This window comes from Talpa occidentalis, unplaced genomic scaffold, assembly GCF_014898055.3.
Source record: "Talpa occidentalis isolate TD23 unplaced genomic scaffold, MPIMG_talOcc4v2.1 talOcc4.4, whole genome shotgun sequence".
NCBI lineage: Eukaryota > Metazoa > Chordata > Mammalia > Eulipotyphla > Talpidae > Talpa > Talpa occidentalis.
This window is the reverse complement of record NW_023604295.1, coordinates 49,836,332-49,853,552: the sequence shown is the minus strand read 5'-3', so window position 1 is coordinate 49,853,552 and position 17,221 is coordinate 49,836,332. Positions and strand designations below refer to the sequence as shown.

The window sequence follows — 17,221 nt, the reverse complement described above, 5'->3', positions numbered from 1 at the left end:
GTTTACTCTCAGTGTTTCATTGTGAATAATTAGCAATTCACCAACTGGCACTGGTCTACAGAGCACACTTGCAGAAGCAGGGACAAGCATATGACAATGTGCAGGCGAGTTACAGGATGAAAAGATGCCATGTCCAAGTAAATGAAGGTCCCAATTTCAGCTCTGAATTCTTGGTTTTCCTCTCTAGCTTGATATATTAGTGACATTTGGTTCCTGGACTTTCCTGACACAAAATTGTTAATGTGGCTTTCATTTTTGACCTTTATTGTCTCCAGCTAATCTATTCTGAATACCCAATTGAGTGGCTGTCAGAAAAAAAGGGGGCAAATGGAGTTGGCACAACACACCAAGCTTCATCTCCACAAAGCCACTTCATTTGTGACCTAAGATGAAATGGAGCAGCTGTCTCTAAGGATGGGATATCATTTGCAGGTTAGCACTGTGCTATCGTTTCTTATGTATTTTGGAAATTGGAAGCCGCTTTTAGATAGTAAGTCAACTTTTTTGCTCAAATTACTGAATGTTTTGTTGCTGCCTATGTAAACAGAGTTCAGTAATAATGTTCCTTCAGATAAATATGCTCGACTTTAATCATTTTTTAAAAACCATTCTCCCATGACAGAGGCCTAACACAAATGCCATACCAACATCAGCAATAATTAGCATACAAGGCATTTCATACATTCTTGATATTAGAACAGGTTTTCTTTGAACCATTTTGACCTTAGAACATGGGCTAAAGTAATAGCCTACATAAATAGGAATGGCTTTCGTAAGGGCACAAATAATTTTTTATCAAACTCTCAGCAAATTCAATCAGATTTTAAGTGGCTGTTAATACAATCTAATATTAAATAAATACACTCCAAGGTAGAGCTGATTATAAACAAAGAGGTGACTATATTAGAGCCGCTTCCTTCTTCTTCCATGATACACCTGACGTATCATTTTGTGGTGTCCATACATTTGGGCAAGCACCGGAATCTACAAGAACAACTTGATGATCTTTATCTTGTGATATACCAAAGAAAAGATAGATTTTATATTAATAAATGGAAAAATAGTCTTGCATATATTAAGATCACTTCATTGCTCTTGATAAAGTGAATGAAATGCTTTAACAAGTAACTGCCTTTTAATAATTTTATTTAATGCAGAAATTGCTCTTTTGCCTTTGTATTAAGTAGGGCAATCATGTTAAATGAATAATGTTAGACAATAAGATTTCAAATATGTTTAAACCATTTTTCCAAGTTGCAACCAATTTGGGGTCATAGGGATAGGATGTGTTGTATTTTTCAGAGCCATGTGCAGAAGCAGAGGCTACCCTGTTTTTAATGAGCTATTAGTTCAGTAAGTTTTTGGCTTCTATACCCATCTACACTATTTTAAGTGACAAAGGAGAGAGGAATTTAGAGGTGACCTTGAGGAGATGAGTGAATTATGCACTCTGCTTTGTGACTCACAAGTGAACTAGGATGTGTTTCACCTGGCTGCAGTGAACTTAATCATGCTCAGAAACCACAAAGTGAAGTATTGATTGATATTTCTCAGATAATAAGCATCTTAAGATTCCCTTTCACTGGTGATTCTAAATACTTAACCTATCTCATGAGCAATAAGGGAAGTCACATTTCCCACATCTCAGGGTCTTCATTTTACAAAGAAGAGATATTTGAGGCTTCAAGTCTCCATGGATCAGAATTTTTCTGGCCTCATTTTGCTTACACTGCAGTCATGTGATGCTAAGGGGGTTGTGGTGAGGTAAAAGATGCCGAATGTTCTTCGTTATTGTTAAAAGTTTATCTGAGATGACGGGCCATGAATCCTCAAAACTGACTGTGCCAAACCTCAAGAAAGTCATGATAGATTAGAAATTAGAATGGTGATTATTAGACATTTTGCAGGATCAAAGAAATTCTGTATTTAGATTGGAAATCTAAATATTTCGATTCCTATATTTAGATTGGAAAGTGTAAATATGAAAAACATACCTTCAATTTTAAGAATTTAGTAAGTACCAAATGCTTATAACTTTTCAAAAGTATACTTATAAAGAGTCCTTAATCTACTTACTCTTTGCTGTGTAGTACTCTAAGCTCCTTCACTCATGTGGTCCTCATCTATTTTAGCTCTCTTTTCTGAACTTTTTCTCTTGTATGAGAATAACACTTCTTGCCTCTGAAGGTTGGATGCAGCATGAACATAAAGCCAATCTGAATGCAAATGGCAGCCTAAAACCAACCCACCTGACAGTCAGCCAGATACATAGCCACATGGCTGTGCCTAGCCTCCATCCCCAAGACACAATTAACTTGAAAATCCATAAATAGGAAAGTGAATGCTTATTTCTGAAAGCACAATGCATGAATGCACACAGCACTATCGTGCCAAGTGGTAACTGATATAAGTATTAAACTTGAATTGCTTGAAGCAATCACGTACTGACTAGTGGACATTATTTTTTTCTGACTTGGACATTTTGTAGTGAATTCAATGTAGAATATACACATGAGAATTGTGTCAATGCTCAATGATGAACACCTAAAACTTATAAAATATTATAATACAGTGTTACCTCTGGACATTATTTTTTAGGAAAGCACAGAGATGTTCATCTTGTCATTTAATTGGATTTAGATCAACCATTGATGAATCAAAAAGCAAACAATTATCTTTTCATATCTTCATTACAAAACAGGTGTATGGTTACTTATACATACAAATCTACAGATTTAGAATACAACTTAAAATGCATTCCATTTTTTTTCTCATAAACCATGAACTACTACAGCAAGACTTAAAAAAAAAAGTCAAAACTCTTCAGTGCCAATTAATTATCTTGTCATTGACGTAGCTGTACTAAGGACTACTTCTATTACACTGTGTTGTCTTCCTATTACCCCAGGTCCCTTCTTCAGATTCTAGTCCCATCTTTTCCAAAATCTAACTTTTATTTAGAACATAGTTGTTAATTATCTCTTTAGCACCTCTCTGCTACTCTACATTGCATCTGACCCCCATATCACACTCAGTGTCTTTTGGCATAAATCATCCCTTGTGTTATTCAGAGTTGCAAGTCTCCCCATTTTCTCTTTCAGATAAATATCTTCTAGATACATTTAAAGAGAAGTAGGGAATATACTTAAGCTGACCATAGACACACCTGCCCATGTTCCTCTGTTTCACTGAAACCATACTCTCCTTGAGAATCAGACTTTCATGTTTATTGCCTGGTTTCTTGAAGCTCATAGCTTTTCTTTTTGGTCTGTTGAAAAATTCAGACAAAGAAAGCATAGGTTGAACAGATTTCTATTTCTATTTCTTCATAGTCTGTTCACTTATCTTAGGTTTGGAAGTATGATGAGTAGAAAAGAAGAAAGTAAACTGTGACAAAATGATTTTGTTGATTATAAAGAATGTAAGTCTTGTCTTCTAAGTTTTATATTTCTAAGTTTATAGCTGGAAGAAGCTATTTATGAAGAATAAGAGACAAGCACACTCTACCAGTCTTTTGAGTACTAAATATCTCATTCCTTCTCAAGGCAAGACTCTGCTTTCCGTCACACAGAGAGAATGGACAGGTAGCAAAAAAAGGGGACAGAGTGGGGTATGTCTTGTTTACATCCTCTGTGAGACAATGAATGCGCTCATTTACCCCAAAGGCACTCTCAAAGTTCCCATGTTCCAGCTGGGTTTTCTCTGAGTCCTCCTTTTCACTCTGGTTACTGAAAGTTTGAACACGGGCAAGGCCGATGATGAACAAGATTCCCTGTGCTGAAAACTGAAATGCAGTCTTCAGAAACATTATTCTTTTGGAATTAACTGTAAAATCTGAGGTTAAATCTCTGCATATCTGCATAAACTTAATGCTACATGTCATGTGGATAAAATTTGAGTATCCTATGCACTGTTAGAGGTTGTGTGTGTGTGCTGTGTGTGTGTGTGTGTGTGTATGAGGGTTACCAATGAATGAAACTTGAATTGTGGTGCTCAAACCTCTATTACATTTAGGGGAGATCTAGAAAGTTAGAGGGAATAAAAATATAAAGTCTGGGTATAGATACAGGTCAAGGCAAAGCAGGTATTTCTCATAAGAGTAGTTCATTGGTGTAACTTCCAAATTAGTGAAACTTATCAGTAGAGCTAGTGGCAGTGGATTGTCAATGTCTTTGGAGAGTGAAACACAATGAAACTGGGAATGGAGTTTAGTGATCAACTTTCTATGACTCTAGATGATAACCCTATAAGCATATTTCCTTATTATTTTTGAACTATCTATGTAAAACATAAAACAACTAATTCTGTTTAGAAGTGTCTACCAGGCTATTGCCTAAGACACAGTGCTAAAAATAGAAGAATTATGAAATAAATTTTGTCCTTGTCTCCATCACTACTAAAACATTGTGAAAAACATACAAACCATATTAAGAACATCTTATATTGCATTTAAATATAGCTACTGCAGAAGAGATAATTTTAGGTACTTCCTTAGAACTGGCAAGAATATCCTCTTTTACATCTTTTCCATTTGTTATTGTTTGCAGACACAGCACACACCTAACACTTGTTTTATGTAAACAAATAAAAAACCCTCAATAAACAGTATATCCCTTCATACTCTGTAGCAGTAAACTTAATGAGATTTGTATTCAATATAGCAATTTTGACTTCTATTCAAGTTGTTAAAATAAGATTCTACCTGAATTCCTAAATCTGAAAAGTATCTACAGCTCTCTAGACAGGCTCTATTCAGAAAATGTTATGTGTTCTCACCGGGACGTTTTACAAATTGTGCCCTGAACTATTAGAGAGGGTATTGGAGCATCACTTAGCTAATGCTATTAAGGACCTTACATATTACCCATCATATGACTTTACATAATAATCCAACAAGAACAATTCACTTAATCTGTGAATACCTACTATATCTGTAGGTTGTATGAAAGAACTGGCTCTAGTAGTTGAGGTTAGGCATGTCTTTCAATCTACATGAGTAGTTTGACATGTACTTCTCACTTTTCCAGTGAAGATGTTCTTTTAGGTAGTGAAGGTTGAGCCCAAATTATGAGAGAAGTTTGTTTTTTTAAGCCCTCTCACCACCTATCTACTCTCTTTTTTCTACACCTCCACAGCACTTGCCCTCCTCTTTCCCACAAAGTCTTTCATTTGTTTATAATTTTTCTTCCCCAGAAAACAACACAAGCAAATGAAAAGGATATCTTAGTAAAAGATGAAGCAATTAAGCCTCTATGTATTTTGTGTAAATTGACTGATGAGGCTTATCATATTACATCAAATACACAGGCTTTTCCATATGGAAAGAGTTTCACCCACCAAATGGATGAGTATCTAATAATGAAAACATGAGTAGCCTCAGTTGCTAATGAAGATGTTTCCAACTAATACACTGGATCACACATATGTGATAGGAATCAATGTCATGTGTCTAGAAACACTGATCTCTTCAATCTTAGAGGACCCACCCAATTCATCCTATGTTCAGTAGTCAAATTCAGTATGCTGTAAAGATGTCAGCATTTTCCAAGAATTCCTTGATATGAAAAAAAGTTTATTAAAAAATTCATCTAGGAAGCAGATAAACTTTTGGGATTGGAAATGGGTGTTGTCATTCTGACACATGTCATATTACAGGTGTGCTCTCTGTATACTTTGTTCACTCAACCCTAACTTCTTTTAAATTTTTTGAAGATTTATGTAACCATGCATACAAGAACTGCGGTATAGGCCAGAGGTGTGGGGGGTGAGAGGATTCACCAGAGACAGAGCGGGAAGCAGGACAGGCAGACTGACTGATACACACTGCCGAGGGGAGTAGTGGGCGGGTAAGACAGAAGAGGTCTGCTGTGCCATGTGGGTAGCTCCCTGGCTGCCCGGGGGATGGAACTCATGCTGCAGAGGCTGCGGATAGCCTCACAGTGCTGTGCTTAACCCCTTGTGCCACCTGGGAGGCCCACTCAACACTCACCTCTAAAGAATCTCCCAGTTGAGTGCAGAGGGATGTCTGGGAGCCAGAGATGGATTTACTAGAGAGCTAATTTGATGAAATGGAGGCAGAAATGGCCAAATCAGCTTCTTTCCATTTATACACGCTCATTACTGTGGAATTTTATAGGACCCTTTCACTTCTGATTTTGGGCTCAGCCTATGGCATGTTTGACCATTGTTAGCAAACATGATACAGACAGAGGCTTAAAATGAATTTGCACATTGGGGATTTCTCCATTCATGCTCTCTGCTATTGCCATGAAAAAAAATGTGCTTATGCTGATCTGATGGAAGATGAGGGACTTAAGTAGAATTGCTGAGCCATTTCAATTCATCCAGCCTCAGATTAGTTGATTCCCCACAAATTATGTGTGAACTCAGCTAAGATCAGCCAACTACCCCATGACATATGAGCAAACTATGCTGACTATTAAATGCTGTTGAGTTTGTGATTATTTCTTATATGGAATATTGAAGCAACAGATGATGGATATGTAAGTGAAACTTAAACTTCAGGGACCCTCACTTATCAAGGCCCCTTTCCAAATCCCTGAGAAAGGCCTTAGCTGTTTGTTCAGTTTGTCCAGATGTTTTATAAGATTTGAAAATATTAGATATTTTCATCACAATGAGTGATGACTTCTATTGTTCTTCTCCTCTATCACATTTCTCCTTGTAGTAGGTGGCATTGTAGTGACTTCAGTTATCTTGGGAATCCTGCTAAGGGGAAATTGGATTGTGCTGCATAGAGTTAGGCCGATTGGGATATGTTTATGAGGCTCACAGCTGATTACTTGAATAATTAAGTTATTATTAGCACGCTGCTGTAGGACTGTACCTACTTCCCATTGTTCTATCTCACTCAGCATTGCAGGGACAAAGGTTGTAACATCATACAAACATATATATCACCCAGTACCAAAATTATGTGAGTAGCGGAGGACAAAGTCTGCAATGTTCAAAGCCAGTAGCTATTTAACGGAAAATTCTTCCAAATGTTAGACCAATAAAAATCAAAACAGAGTATTTCAGGCACCTGTGAAAAGTATTTGCCTGAATCAACTGAAGTAGAATATCGGCATACCCTAGGATCCAGTGCCCTTATTCATAAAAGCAACCAGCGCAGTTAATCAATAGTACATTTTTAACATTGTGATATATTTGCACATGGGATAACTTTATAGCCCAAGATTGAGCAATCTAAACTATATGTATGTCACAAACACATCAGAGGAAAGAAAGAAGCAAAACACCCAAAAGAGTGTGGTAGAACTTCCACTTCTGTAAAGAACAGCAGCAAGCAAATCTTGGCTTCTTTACTGAAGGGGGTGGTAGTGCTTGGAAGAAGGAAACAGCAGGAAATATATTTGTGAATGTTCACTGAGCAATACAAATATGTGTACTTTTCAGTATGTATAAGCTTCAATAAATATTTGGAAAATTATAAACTTTCATACATATGGAAGGTCTTTTTTTCAGGAATATATTTGATGATACAGTGCATATAATTATAAATACTATCTATTATTTTTTGCAACCATTTATCAACATTGCTCTTTATAGAGACATAGTCTATCACACCACAAAAGCTGGGTATGGCAGTGTGAGAGGATGGATGGGAAAGCCCACCATACCTCTGAAACAAGAAACACTTAAAATTTTGTCAGCTTCAAACAAAATATTAAAATCAACAAGGATAATATAACGCTAGTTTGCCACTAGAATGAAAAAATTAGAACTACATTGGTTAGAGATCATTGTCAATGACACAAATATTTAAGATTAGTCACTGTAGGAGAGACCTTGGAGGGCTTTTACAGCTTACAGTTTACAGATGAGAGAATTTCAGTAGAGATTTCCTTCCTCCCAAGTTGACAACATTCTTAAATATTTGCATGATATTACCAATAACAGTTAAGCAACACCATAATACTAACTTGGATCATCTGTAGCAGAGGAAGAAATGAATTGTCTTTCTACATTCTATAGAAAACATAAAAGCATCATCTTATAAAGAAGCAATCAAAGTACATATAACCCCAAACACAAAGAGGTAAAATATTATATGTGTATCAGGCAGTTAATTCATAAAATAATTCTTTCCCAATTTTGTGATGTTTATGCCATGTATGAATTTTTCAAGTTTATCATCTATTGCTGCCTCTATTCTTATTCTAAATAAAAGTAGACCTTTATACCCAAATTGCATTCCTTTTATCAAAGAGAATTCCCAAATTAAAGCAGTTTTAGGACCTGTGGAACCCAGATGCCCACACTGGGAATCACCATGTATATTCCACACTGTACACCCTGTTGCAAGGCTGCCACCTGCCTGGCAGGTTGTCATTGCTTCAAATCACCTTCTACCTCTGACTCTTCTTATGTGGCAGGTCATGCCTTTTTTTCTCCTTTACTACTTTCATTTTCTATCTTTTTTCCTTTCTTACTGTGAACATACTATACAGTGTTTTGGAAAATAATCCTTTGCTGCTCCTGCAGACAGCAGAGAAAGACCATCAGCATAGATTTGAAGCCTGAAGGAGCTGTTCAAAATCTTGTGGATAAAGCCAGTCTTTTCACCCCCTAGGAACTTATAAAGATTTAACAATGGGTGCCCTGCCTTTGCATCAAGGTTGAACATTCTTCATGAAGGAAGGGATTAGATCCTGCATTCCCTCTGTCTAGTGTCAGCACGTTTTTAGGTTAGGCCAACTTAAATCTAGAAGAACCTTCTCTCAAGAATAATTACATTCTTAATGTCAATGACTTACTGTTCCTACCTGTATAAACTAAATTCAAACTTGAGTTTTTTGGAATAGTTCTTATAGAGTAAAAACCATGAGACTGCTTCCCGTGTTCAAATCCTCACTTTATTATCTAATAAACTCCTTTGTCTATCATTGAGACTTTGTTTACAGATATCATTCTTAAACAGTCCCCTTCTGCACAATAACCTGAATTGAGGAAAGAGGAAGTATGCCTCTTCATTACTATAACCCTAGCCCAAGAATTTAGACATTATTCCTCTGGTATAACTGGACAGAAGTCTATAATGTACCTATTTATCCAGAGCCATCTTACCTGGGTTTCTGCTTCATCTAGTTGAGTCACAACATTCTCCTCATGACCTACAATTCTTTGACTGTGGGCACTGTCTATATCCTAGGGCTGCCTCTCTCCTCCCACTTTGTTCCTCCTCAGATGCAGCACTTAAGGGTAAAGGTGATAAGCTGAGAACTCAACCTTGCATGAGTTGGCCAAGACTCTCTGCTTCCTGAATGAGAGATTATTCTCCCACTGACTAGTCATATGAATAAGAAGGGAGAATGAGGTCCATGGTGGGGCTTGGGAACACAGAGAACACAATAAGGGAACAGTTTAGGGGGTTCTTTGGCAGACCGTTTTATTTAAATGTCTCATCCTCTAAGGACCACTAACTAAGCATCTAAGGAACTCAGAAAGAAATCACAGTCACCGATAGAATTAATTTACCTGCAATAAAATTGGCATGCAGGAAAAATTTTAAATCAGTCTGTGTTTAAAAGCAGAACACCAATGGAGCCTCCACACTTACCCCTCTTCCCACTGCTAGTTTGCTATCAGTGAACACAGATTATGCATATTAACCACAAATCTTTCCTCTATTTAAATTAAAAAAGGAAATATCATGGTTTCAATCAATCTATTTGCACTTGGCTGTCAAAACTCACAAAGGTAGGTTGATTTCCTTTCATTAGTCTCAAGAGAGCCAAATGCAGATGAATTAATAAAAAGAATGAAAATGAGGGCAAATTAAGGGTTAATAAACCATGTTAAATTCAGAAAATTTAAAAGAGAGAGAGAACTGTGTTTATTCATGGCCTTTAAAAAATCTGTTTTATTCTATTTCCCAGTGGCAATCCCCAGAATCATCAGGTATAAATACAGGCTTTTGTTATTTCAGGTTGTGGGTTTTTTTTTTTTTTTCACTCTTTCTATTAAGTGTATTTCCTTTATTTATTTTTCCCCTTTTATTAATTATTATTTATTTATTTTTACATTGTTGTTCATTTACTTCAGGGTGTTTCATTTTGATGTTAGTCAAAGTCCTTGTACTGACAGTGGAGAGACTAAATGCTCAGGGACCCAGGAAGCTGGAGTGATATGGCCACCTGCAAGTTCTGGACATTGGGAGCAAAGCTGCCTGGAGGGATAGGAGGACCTCTGTGCTCACACCAACTGGCTGATGATTAGCATTTCCTGGGTGCCATTTCTAGATTTAGCACATAAAAATACAGTATGCCCATTAAAAATGAATTTCAGATAAGTTAAAACTATAATTACTTCAATATGAAACCACTTTTCTAATAGTGCATCAAGAGGACAGGCATTTCTTTGAATGGATCTATGGAATGTGGGAGGAGCAGATGGATGGAAGTAGTATGAGGAGGGATGTGTATGTTTAATACATAATAAGGACATGTGACAAATTTGTAATTCCCTTTCAGTCTATTTATTCCTGGCAGAATAAAAATATATCTGTAAGATCATATTTATCCAAGACTCTTTGGAAATGATTCATTCTGGAGAGCCAAGTTTTTTGTTTGTTTGCTTCTAAATAGCTAGGGGATTCCGTCTTTAAGCAGTAAGACATTTTACATTTTAATTTCCTTGGATGGAAATCTTTCTTAAATTTCTCACACATATATTCCTGCCATTTTAAACAGAAAACACTGCTATTAATTCAACTTCTTTTCATGAAGAACCAGGGTTGTAATTATGAGCATCTATTATAGTAGAGCAACTGATATTTTAAAAATTCATTGAAGGATCTATCAGGCTATTTGCCCTTCCATTAAATGTCCCTATTTTGCCCTGCATTTTAAATTCTCACATCTGCTTCTGTTGTTTGTCTATCTTCTCCCAGTCAGGCTATTCATTGTTATTCTTGATCTTTTCTAATTATTTCCCAAATTCTTTCTCTTGAATTTGTTTTTCCTTACCTCCTAACATTTAAAAATAAGACAGCAAGGCACTAAATTCAGTCCTTAGGACTTTGTGGAAATTTACGGAGCTCATATTAATATCCTAATGAGTCTCCCATGAAAAAAGAGCATTAATAGCTTTAAAAATATAATAACCATAGGCTGTCAAAGAGTTGCAATATACCTCTATATCTACCTGTCTGTCTGTCTATCTATCTATCTATCTATCTATCTATCTATCTATCTATCTATCTATCTATCTATCTATCTATCTATCTATCCTCTATTCAAATTGAGTACTAGCTAGTTCCAGGGAGATGGAGCTTTAAAGTGGGACTAATCTATAGCAGATGGATGAATGAGATGCAACATATTCTCTCTGAATATATAAAGTTGTGCCAATATAAAAATTATGATAAGTGTAGAAAAAGAGGGCCAGTAGCTGCAAGACAAGTGGTTCCAGGTCCAAGAGACAATGGACACTGGAGACATCCTACTCAGTCAGTAACAGTCAGAGAGAGATGAACTAGTTTATTCTTCACTATCTTATATGACTTTTTCATTCATTTAATCCTTCTATGCCTTGTTTTTCTCAATTATAAAATGATGTTGATTATTAACACCAGCTTTGGGAAGTGAGGAATATTTCTACTGCTCTCATTTTTTCTAAACTGGTCATATGGATTGTGTCATCCACTATCCAAATCTCATTAGCCTTAGTGAGAAGACTTTCTAATATGATAGAACAAAACTTCAATCTTTTATGGTAAAAATTTTCAAGTGCAAAGTATCTATGCCTTGGTGATGAGTTTCTAAGTTCCACCTGACTCATTTGTGCTCATATATAGGGCAAACTCATTCAGTTCTTGGAAACATTCTGAGCAAGTCCTGCCAGCTTCATTTCCTTTCCTTGCCTCTGCTACTGGTTGGATAAATGAAGATCTAGACTTTTAAATGTAGAGGGTAGGATGGAGAGGGAGTCAGAAGCCTCACTTATGATTCCAAGCCTCAGCTTCCCACAGTTGTCTTTTTATGAGATAAGCCTTAAGTCAGATAGGGTTGGACTATAGAGTTTGTATGTGTGGAGTATAGCTCAGATGCTTATCTTACTATTAATAAAAACAACAATTTGTTCCCTCATTTGGCCAGTGTGATTGTTGCATATAATTTTCTCTACAGATAACTTAGAGAGGGAGGACAGAACAGCATGAAACCCAATAACTCTTATCCAGAAATCATATTGATTTTAGAGGATTATGGTGATTAGATGATACAAAAAATCTCCACACACAGTAGGCCCTGAGTTATTTACCTTTTTCCTCCCTACATGAAGAGCAGGTGGGTGAATGAGTAGACGAGAATGAAAAGGTAAAAGTGGTTAATCGTAGTATTCTACCTAATAGGGAGGCTGTGAGGAATAACTAATGAATGATTTTAAAGTCTTTTGGAAAGATAAAGTCTATAGAAATGCAAAATAATAATATCAAAGAAGTAGCGATGTCAGTGGAATATAAAAGAGACAGCTTTTATTCCCATACAAATATCTTGGTCACCATCAGCAGCCGTGGAGAAGAAAACAGAAAGAAGAGTATGTGACAGTTTAATAGTGTTTTGTTAAAAATAGAACACATTTTAAAGAGTGTCTGGACTTTCTTTAAAATGAAAAGATGAGCACTGACTCACTGCCTGCTAGAATAGATTCAGAAATGCCTCTGGCAAAAATCACTGACATTCCCACCTCTAATTTCTTATGTTAATTAAACTGGGAGGGCAAATTTGGTTTATGAGAGGAACAATGTCAGGAAGCCAGGCTGGCAGGCGAAATGCCACCTCACGTGGGCACAGTTATGAGTATCCCACTCTGAGCAATTTGGAAATCTCACTCCAGAGCCAAAATTCTGCTCCATCACACCCTCCTACTGATGTCCTAGGGGTTTATTCTGCACAAGGAAGGAGCAGGAGCTTGGGACAGAGAGGAGCTCCTGACTTCCTCTGTGTTAAGGGTTGTTCTGAGGCAGCATTGCCTGAAATCTTACATGATGATAAATACTATACCAAAAAAAAAATGTTTTAAGGACAATATAAATGTAAAACAGTTGATTAAAAATTAATGCTATTTTTAACTGTATGAATACATAACAACTTTCATACATTAACATGTACTGTGAATTTTCAAAAGATAAATACAAAAAAAACATTTTTGGACCTATGTTTGACCATAGTCCTGTTTTCCAGAGTGTTCAGCAGGAAAATCCACAAAACACACTTAGGGAGATGCTGTTCTGAGACTACCTACCAATCTTTTCTTTTTCATTTGTGTTTCCTAAGGATTTTCTAGACAGTGCTGAATTGCTAGCAGAGTCAAGAAAGTTGGCTGAAGGATTCTGTTGAAGTCTGAACAAATGATTAAGAGTGCATCTCAGGCCACTTTGTTGCCAGTATATGATTGTCCTAGAGTTTTTTTTTTTTCTTTTCTTTTCTTTTTTTTAAGATTTATTTATTTATGCATACAAGAGCTGGAGTACAGGCCAGAGATGCGGGGCATGAGAGGATTCACCAGAGACAGAGCAGGGAACAGAACAGGCAGACTGACAAGAAGTACACTGCTGAGGGGAGCAGCGGGCAAGTCAGGAAAGGTATGCTGCGACATGTGGGTTGCTTCCTGGGCAGCCGGGGATTGAACTGGCGCTGTAGAAGCTGCGGATTGCTTCACAGTGTGATGCTTAACCCCTTGCACCACCAGGGAGGCCCTGTCCTAGAGTTTTTAGGTTGATGCAAACATTCAGGAAACCAGGAGAGATTTCTTTGAGCTTAACATGATACAATTATATTGAGACCTGCTTAGTGTACAGCCGATGGTCCAACCTCCCTGCTGTACCTGAATCAGGTAGACCTTATTTAGGAAGCTCAAAGACACGGTGAACACTGCATTTCCTTGTTTAGACATTGTGGGGAATCTACAGTGATGATTAATCTGCTGAATATCCACAAAGGAATCTCAGGCAAGGCACAGAAGGAAGGAATGTGTGAAGTTCTCTTTGGCCACTGAATGCACTTTGAGTGTGAGCTGCAAAGGCCAAGGGATGACCAGTAATGGCCATTTTGAGCCATGCATCAGTACATTCAGCCCTGGGCATCTCATATGTCACCATGGCATAAATAGAGACAAATCAGTCCAGAATCCAGAACCCAAAGGAGAGAATTGTGCTGAAATCATGGAAAAGGATAAAAGAAGTCTCATTTTAATATGTTGAACACACACACAGAACTAAGGCAGCCAATCTGAAGCAGAAGCAGATGTATTCAGGGTACAAAGAATAACATTTTTAGCTAGCTCGGCTTCCCTTCAAGCAGTTCTTCTCAACAGTGAGAGTTTTCTGAGAAACGCATTTATATAGGTATAAAGCATGTGTCTCTGCGACAGCAGGAGTCCTTATTTGCATTGGATTTTCTTTAACACCTGTTTGTTTCAGAGGGCAATGCTTTCCTAGGAAACACTCCAGAAAAGAAATTACATAAAGGAAGGATGCCTTACTTTGGAAAGAAGAGGCAGAGTAGAGCATTCAGTAAATCACTGAGTCTAATTTCCTGGATGAATACGAGAAAATACTTTAAAAAAATTATTATTAGGAGAGCTGTGATTACCCTTGTATGCCTGATCCCTATTTTTAAACCGTGTCCTTGGAACACAGTGAGTATTGAATAAAAGGTGTACACCGAACTATTTCAATAACTCAGTCCTGCATATCCACTAAATCGTATTTGTCAAACTGCCATGAAATCTAAATGTGATGCTGTTTTATTCTGTTGATTAGGATGATTTTTGTATCCATCTCTATACATAGTCCAAACAGCAACTTTGCACAGTCAGCAACAATCTAGATTCTTAAACATCCTGAGAAGGGGACATGGCATCTGGCTCCACTTTAAATTGTGCTTACCGTCAACAACACAACTCTCTAAAAATGGCATTGGAGTCTATATTTATTCACATCTAATTCATTTCAGAGGGACAGACCCAGTTTGCAAACTAAAATATGGTCTTCCTGATGACCATTTGGAATGTCCTGTTCTCTGAAGATATGAAAGGCAGAAAGAAAAGAAAAGGCCTCTAGATATTATTCTCTTTTATTTCCTCACAGTGGTGCTCTAAGCATGACAAATACTTTGGACATAGACTCATACTTAACTATTTACTCCTAGTAAATCTGTTTCCTTACTAGTGTTCCCCAAACTGAGAATTTCAGCATGGGTGGGGCCATAGAAACTCAACATCTACAGATGAAGAAAATGAGGCAGGACAAGAATGGTGACTTGGTGTCACAACCAACTTTTTCCACAGACTCTAACCTTAAAGCTCAAAGACCAGGGATAGGAGCATCCCTGCATTTGCTAATTTACTGCATGGGAGGCTGGATGGAAGAGTAAATGAGTGGTTTCACAACTAAAGGAGAGAAGCTCCATCCTTCATTGACCTGATTCCTGCCCTTTGCTTTAGCAACAAGGGGAAAGTTGAAAGTGAAAGAACAATGGTGAACTGGAAAGAAATGGTATTGTCTTGTTAGGTGCCTTCTTTGGCCCTGGCTCTGACACAGTGGATTCTACATCAGGATGAATACAAAAATGATTTTGAATTATGGCTGCAGATCTGAAGTTAAAAATGCATATTTACTTATTTATTTAGAAGAACTATCCTTTGCTGAGATTTTTACCTTCTCACCTCCCAATTTTGACAGGGCAAAAAATTTATATTCCTTCCACCCACACATATTTTCTCCACCTCTGTGTTCAATTTTGCTTTTGTGGTAAGTAGCAAGCTCTCTACACATGCTCAGTAAGAGAAGCCAAAGCTACAGGAGCACATTTAATGGATGCATTCACTGCTGTTAGCAGCTCTGGACAAATCTTTGGAGGCTCTGCAACCAGGAACATTCAAGTCTAAGAGTGTGGGTTTAAACTGTCAGTAATGGCAGCCAAGAGCAACTTACATAATCGCAGCCTTCTGCCAATTTAGCAGCAAAATACTAGATAGGAAGGCATGTGAGGAAGGCATATGTATAATAATACATTTTTATAGGTTTCAGATTGTGTCCTTGGCTGCCTTCTCTTCTTATTCTACTTAGTTTCCTTGGGCTGCAATTACCCCCTTGATGTGGATGTCTCCCAAAATAGTATTTCAAGGCCAGGTCTCTCTGCTGAGCTACAAAAACCTATTTTCAACTGTCTCCTACACATATTAGCCCGGGTATTATACCAGTATTTCAAAAGTAACATGTCAAAACCCAACTTTTCATCCCATTTCTACAAACCAGCTTAATTTTTCTATATTTCCTATCTCAATGTAGAACACTGAAATCTCCTCAGTAACATAGAACATAGAACATAGAATGTTGTTAAATCATGGTTGAATTTTAATTTCTATAGTATTGACATTCAGTTAATAACCAAATAAAGTCTTCCAAATCTTTCTGTTCTTTCTTTCTCCATTATCATGGGCTTAGCTCAAAACATCACATAGAGGCAACTAGAGTTAATTCTTGGGGACATGTGCAGAATATCACACTTAAAAAGTGGAGAATACAAATTCTGCTAGACATATATGGATTGTTTACAAAAATTGACCACATTCAGGGATTAAAAAAGCAGGTCTGAAGAGAGAGGACTGTTATCTTCCAGATCACAGTCCCTGGTCAGAATGAGACTACATTAAAAATCGATAGAAATAACAAGAAAAAAAAAACCTGTCCATTTATAAATTCTAAATTACTCAAGGGAAACAGTGTAAAGCACAATAAAATAAGAATGAACAATAATAAAGAAAATACGATAAGCTAACTCCTGTGGGTTTCAGTTAAAGCAATTCTTAGGGGTTGACCTATAACATTGAGTGTTTATGTTAGAAAGAAATAAACATTGAAGATTAATGAGCTCAGCATGCATTTTTGGAAGTAACAAAAAGAACAACATAATAAACTCATAAAAAATGGGAAGGAAAAGATAATACAGATAAGAGTCCACGTTATTAGAAAAGGGAGTAATAGGAAACAAACAATAGTAAAGATCAACAAAACTGAAAGCTTATTGTTTAAAAAGAATTTAAAATTACCAAGTCTCTGTCAAGACTATTAACAAAAGAAAAAGAGACAAAATAAATTTTAGTAATAAAAATGTGGATGATAATAATTACAGATAGTAGTCAAAAATTGGATGTCACTCCCAGATTAAAAAGATGACCTATTATAGCATTC

General features: G+C 36.8%; 1 protein-coding gene and 1 long non-coding RNA gene across 5 annotated transcripts in view; one reads left to right on the top strand and one right to left on the bottom strand.

Annotated features, from left to right (window-relative positions):
• Nucleotides 1-17,221, bottom strand: part of LSAMP (limbic system associated membrane protein) — a 615,816-nt gene that overhangs the window by 83,392 nt on the left and 515,203 nt on the right. The window lies entirely within an intron of this gene.
• Nucleotides 1-17,221, top strand: part of LOC129146739 (uncharacterized) — a 39,746-nt gene that overhangs the window by 1,075 nt on the left and 21,450 nt on the right. For both annotated transcript variants that reach the window (XR_008553864.1, XR_008553863.1), the window contains exon 2: nt 276-432. This is a non-coding gene — a long non-coding RNA (uncharacterized LOC129146739). The remainder of the gene's footprint in view (nt 1-275; nt 433-17,221) is intronic.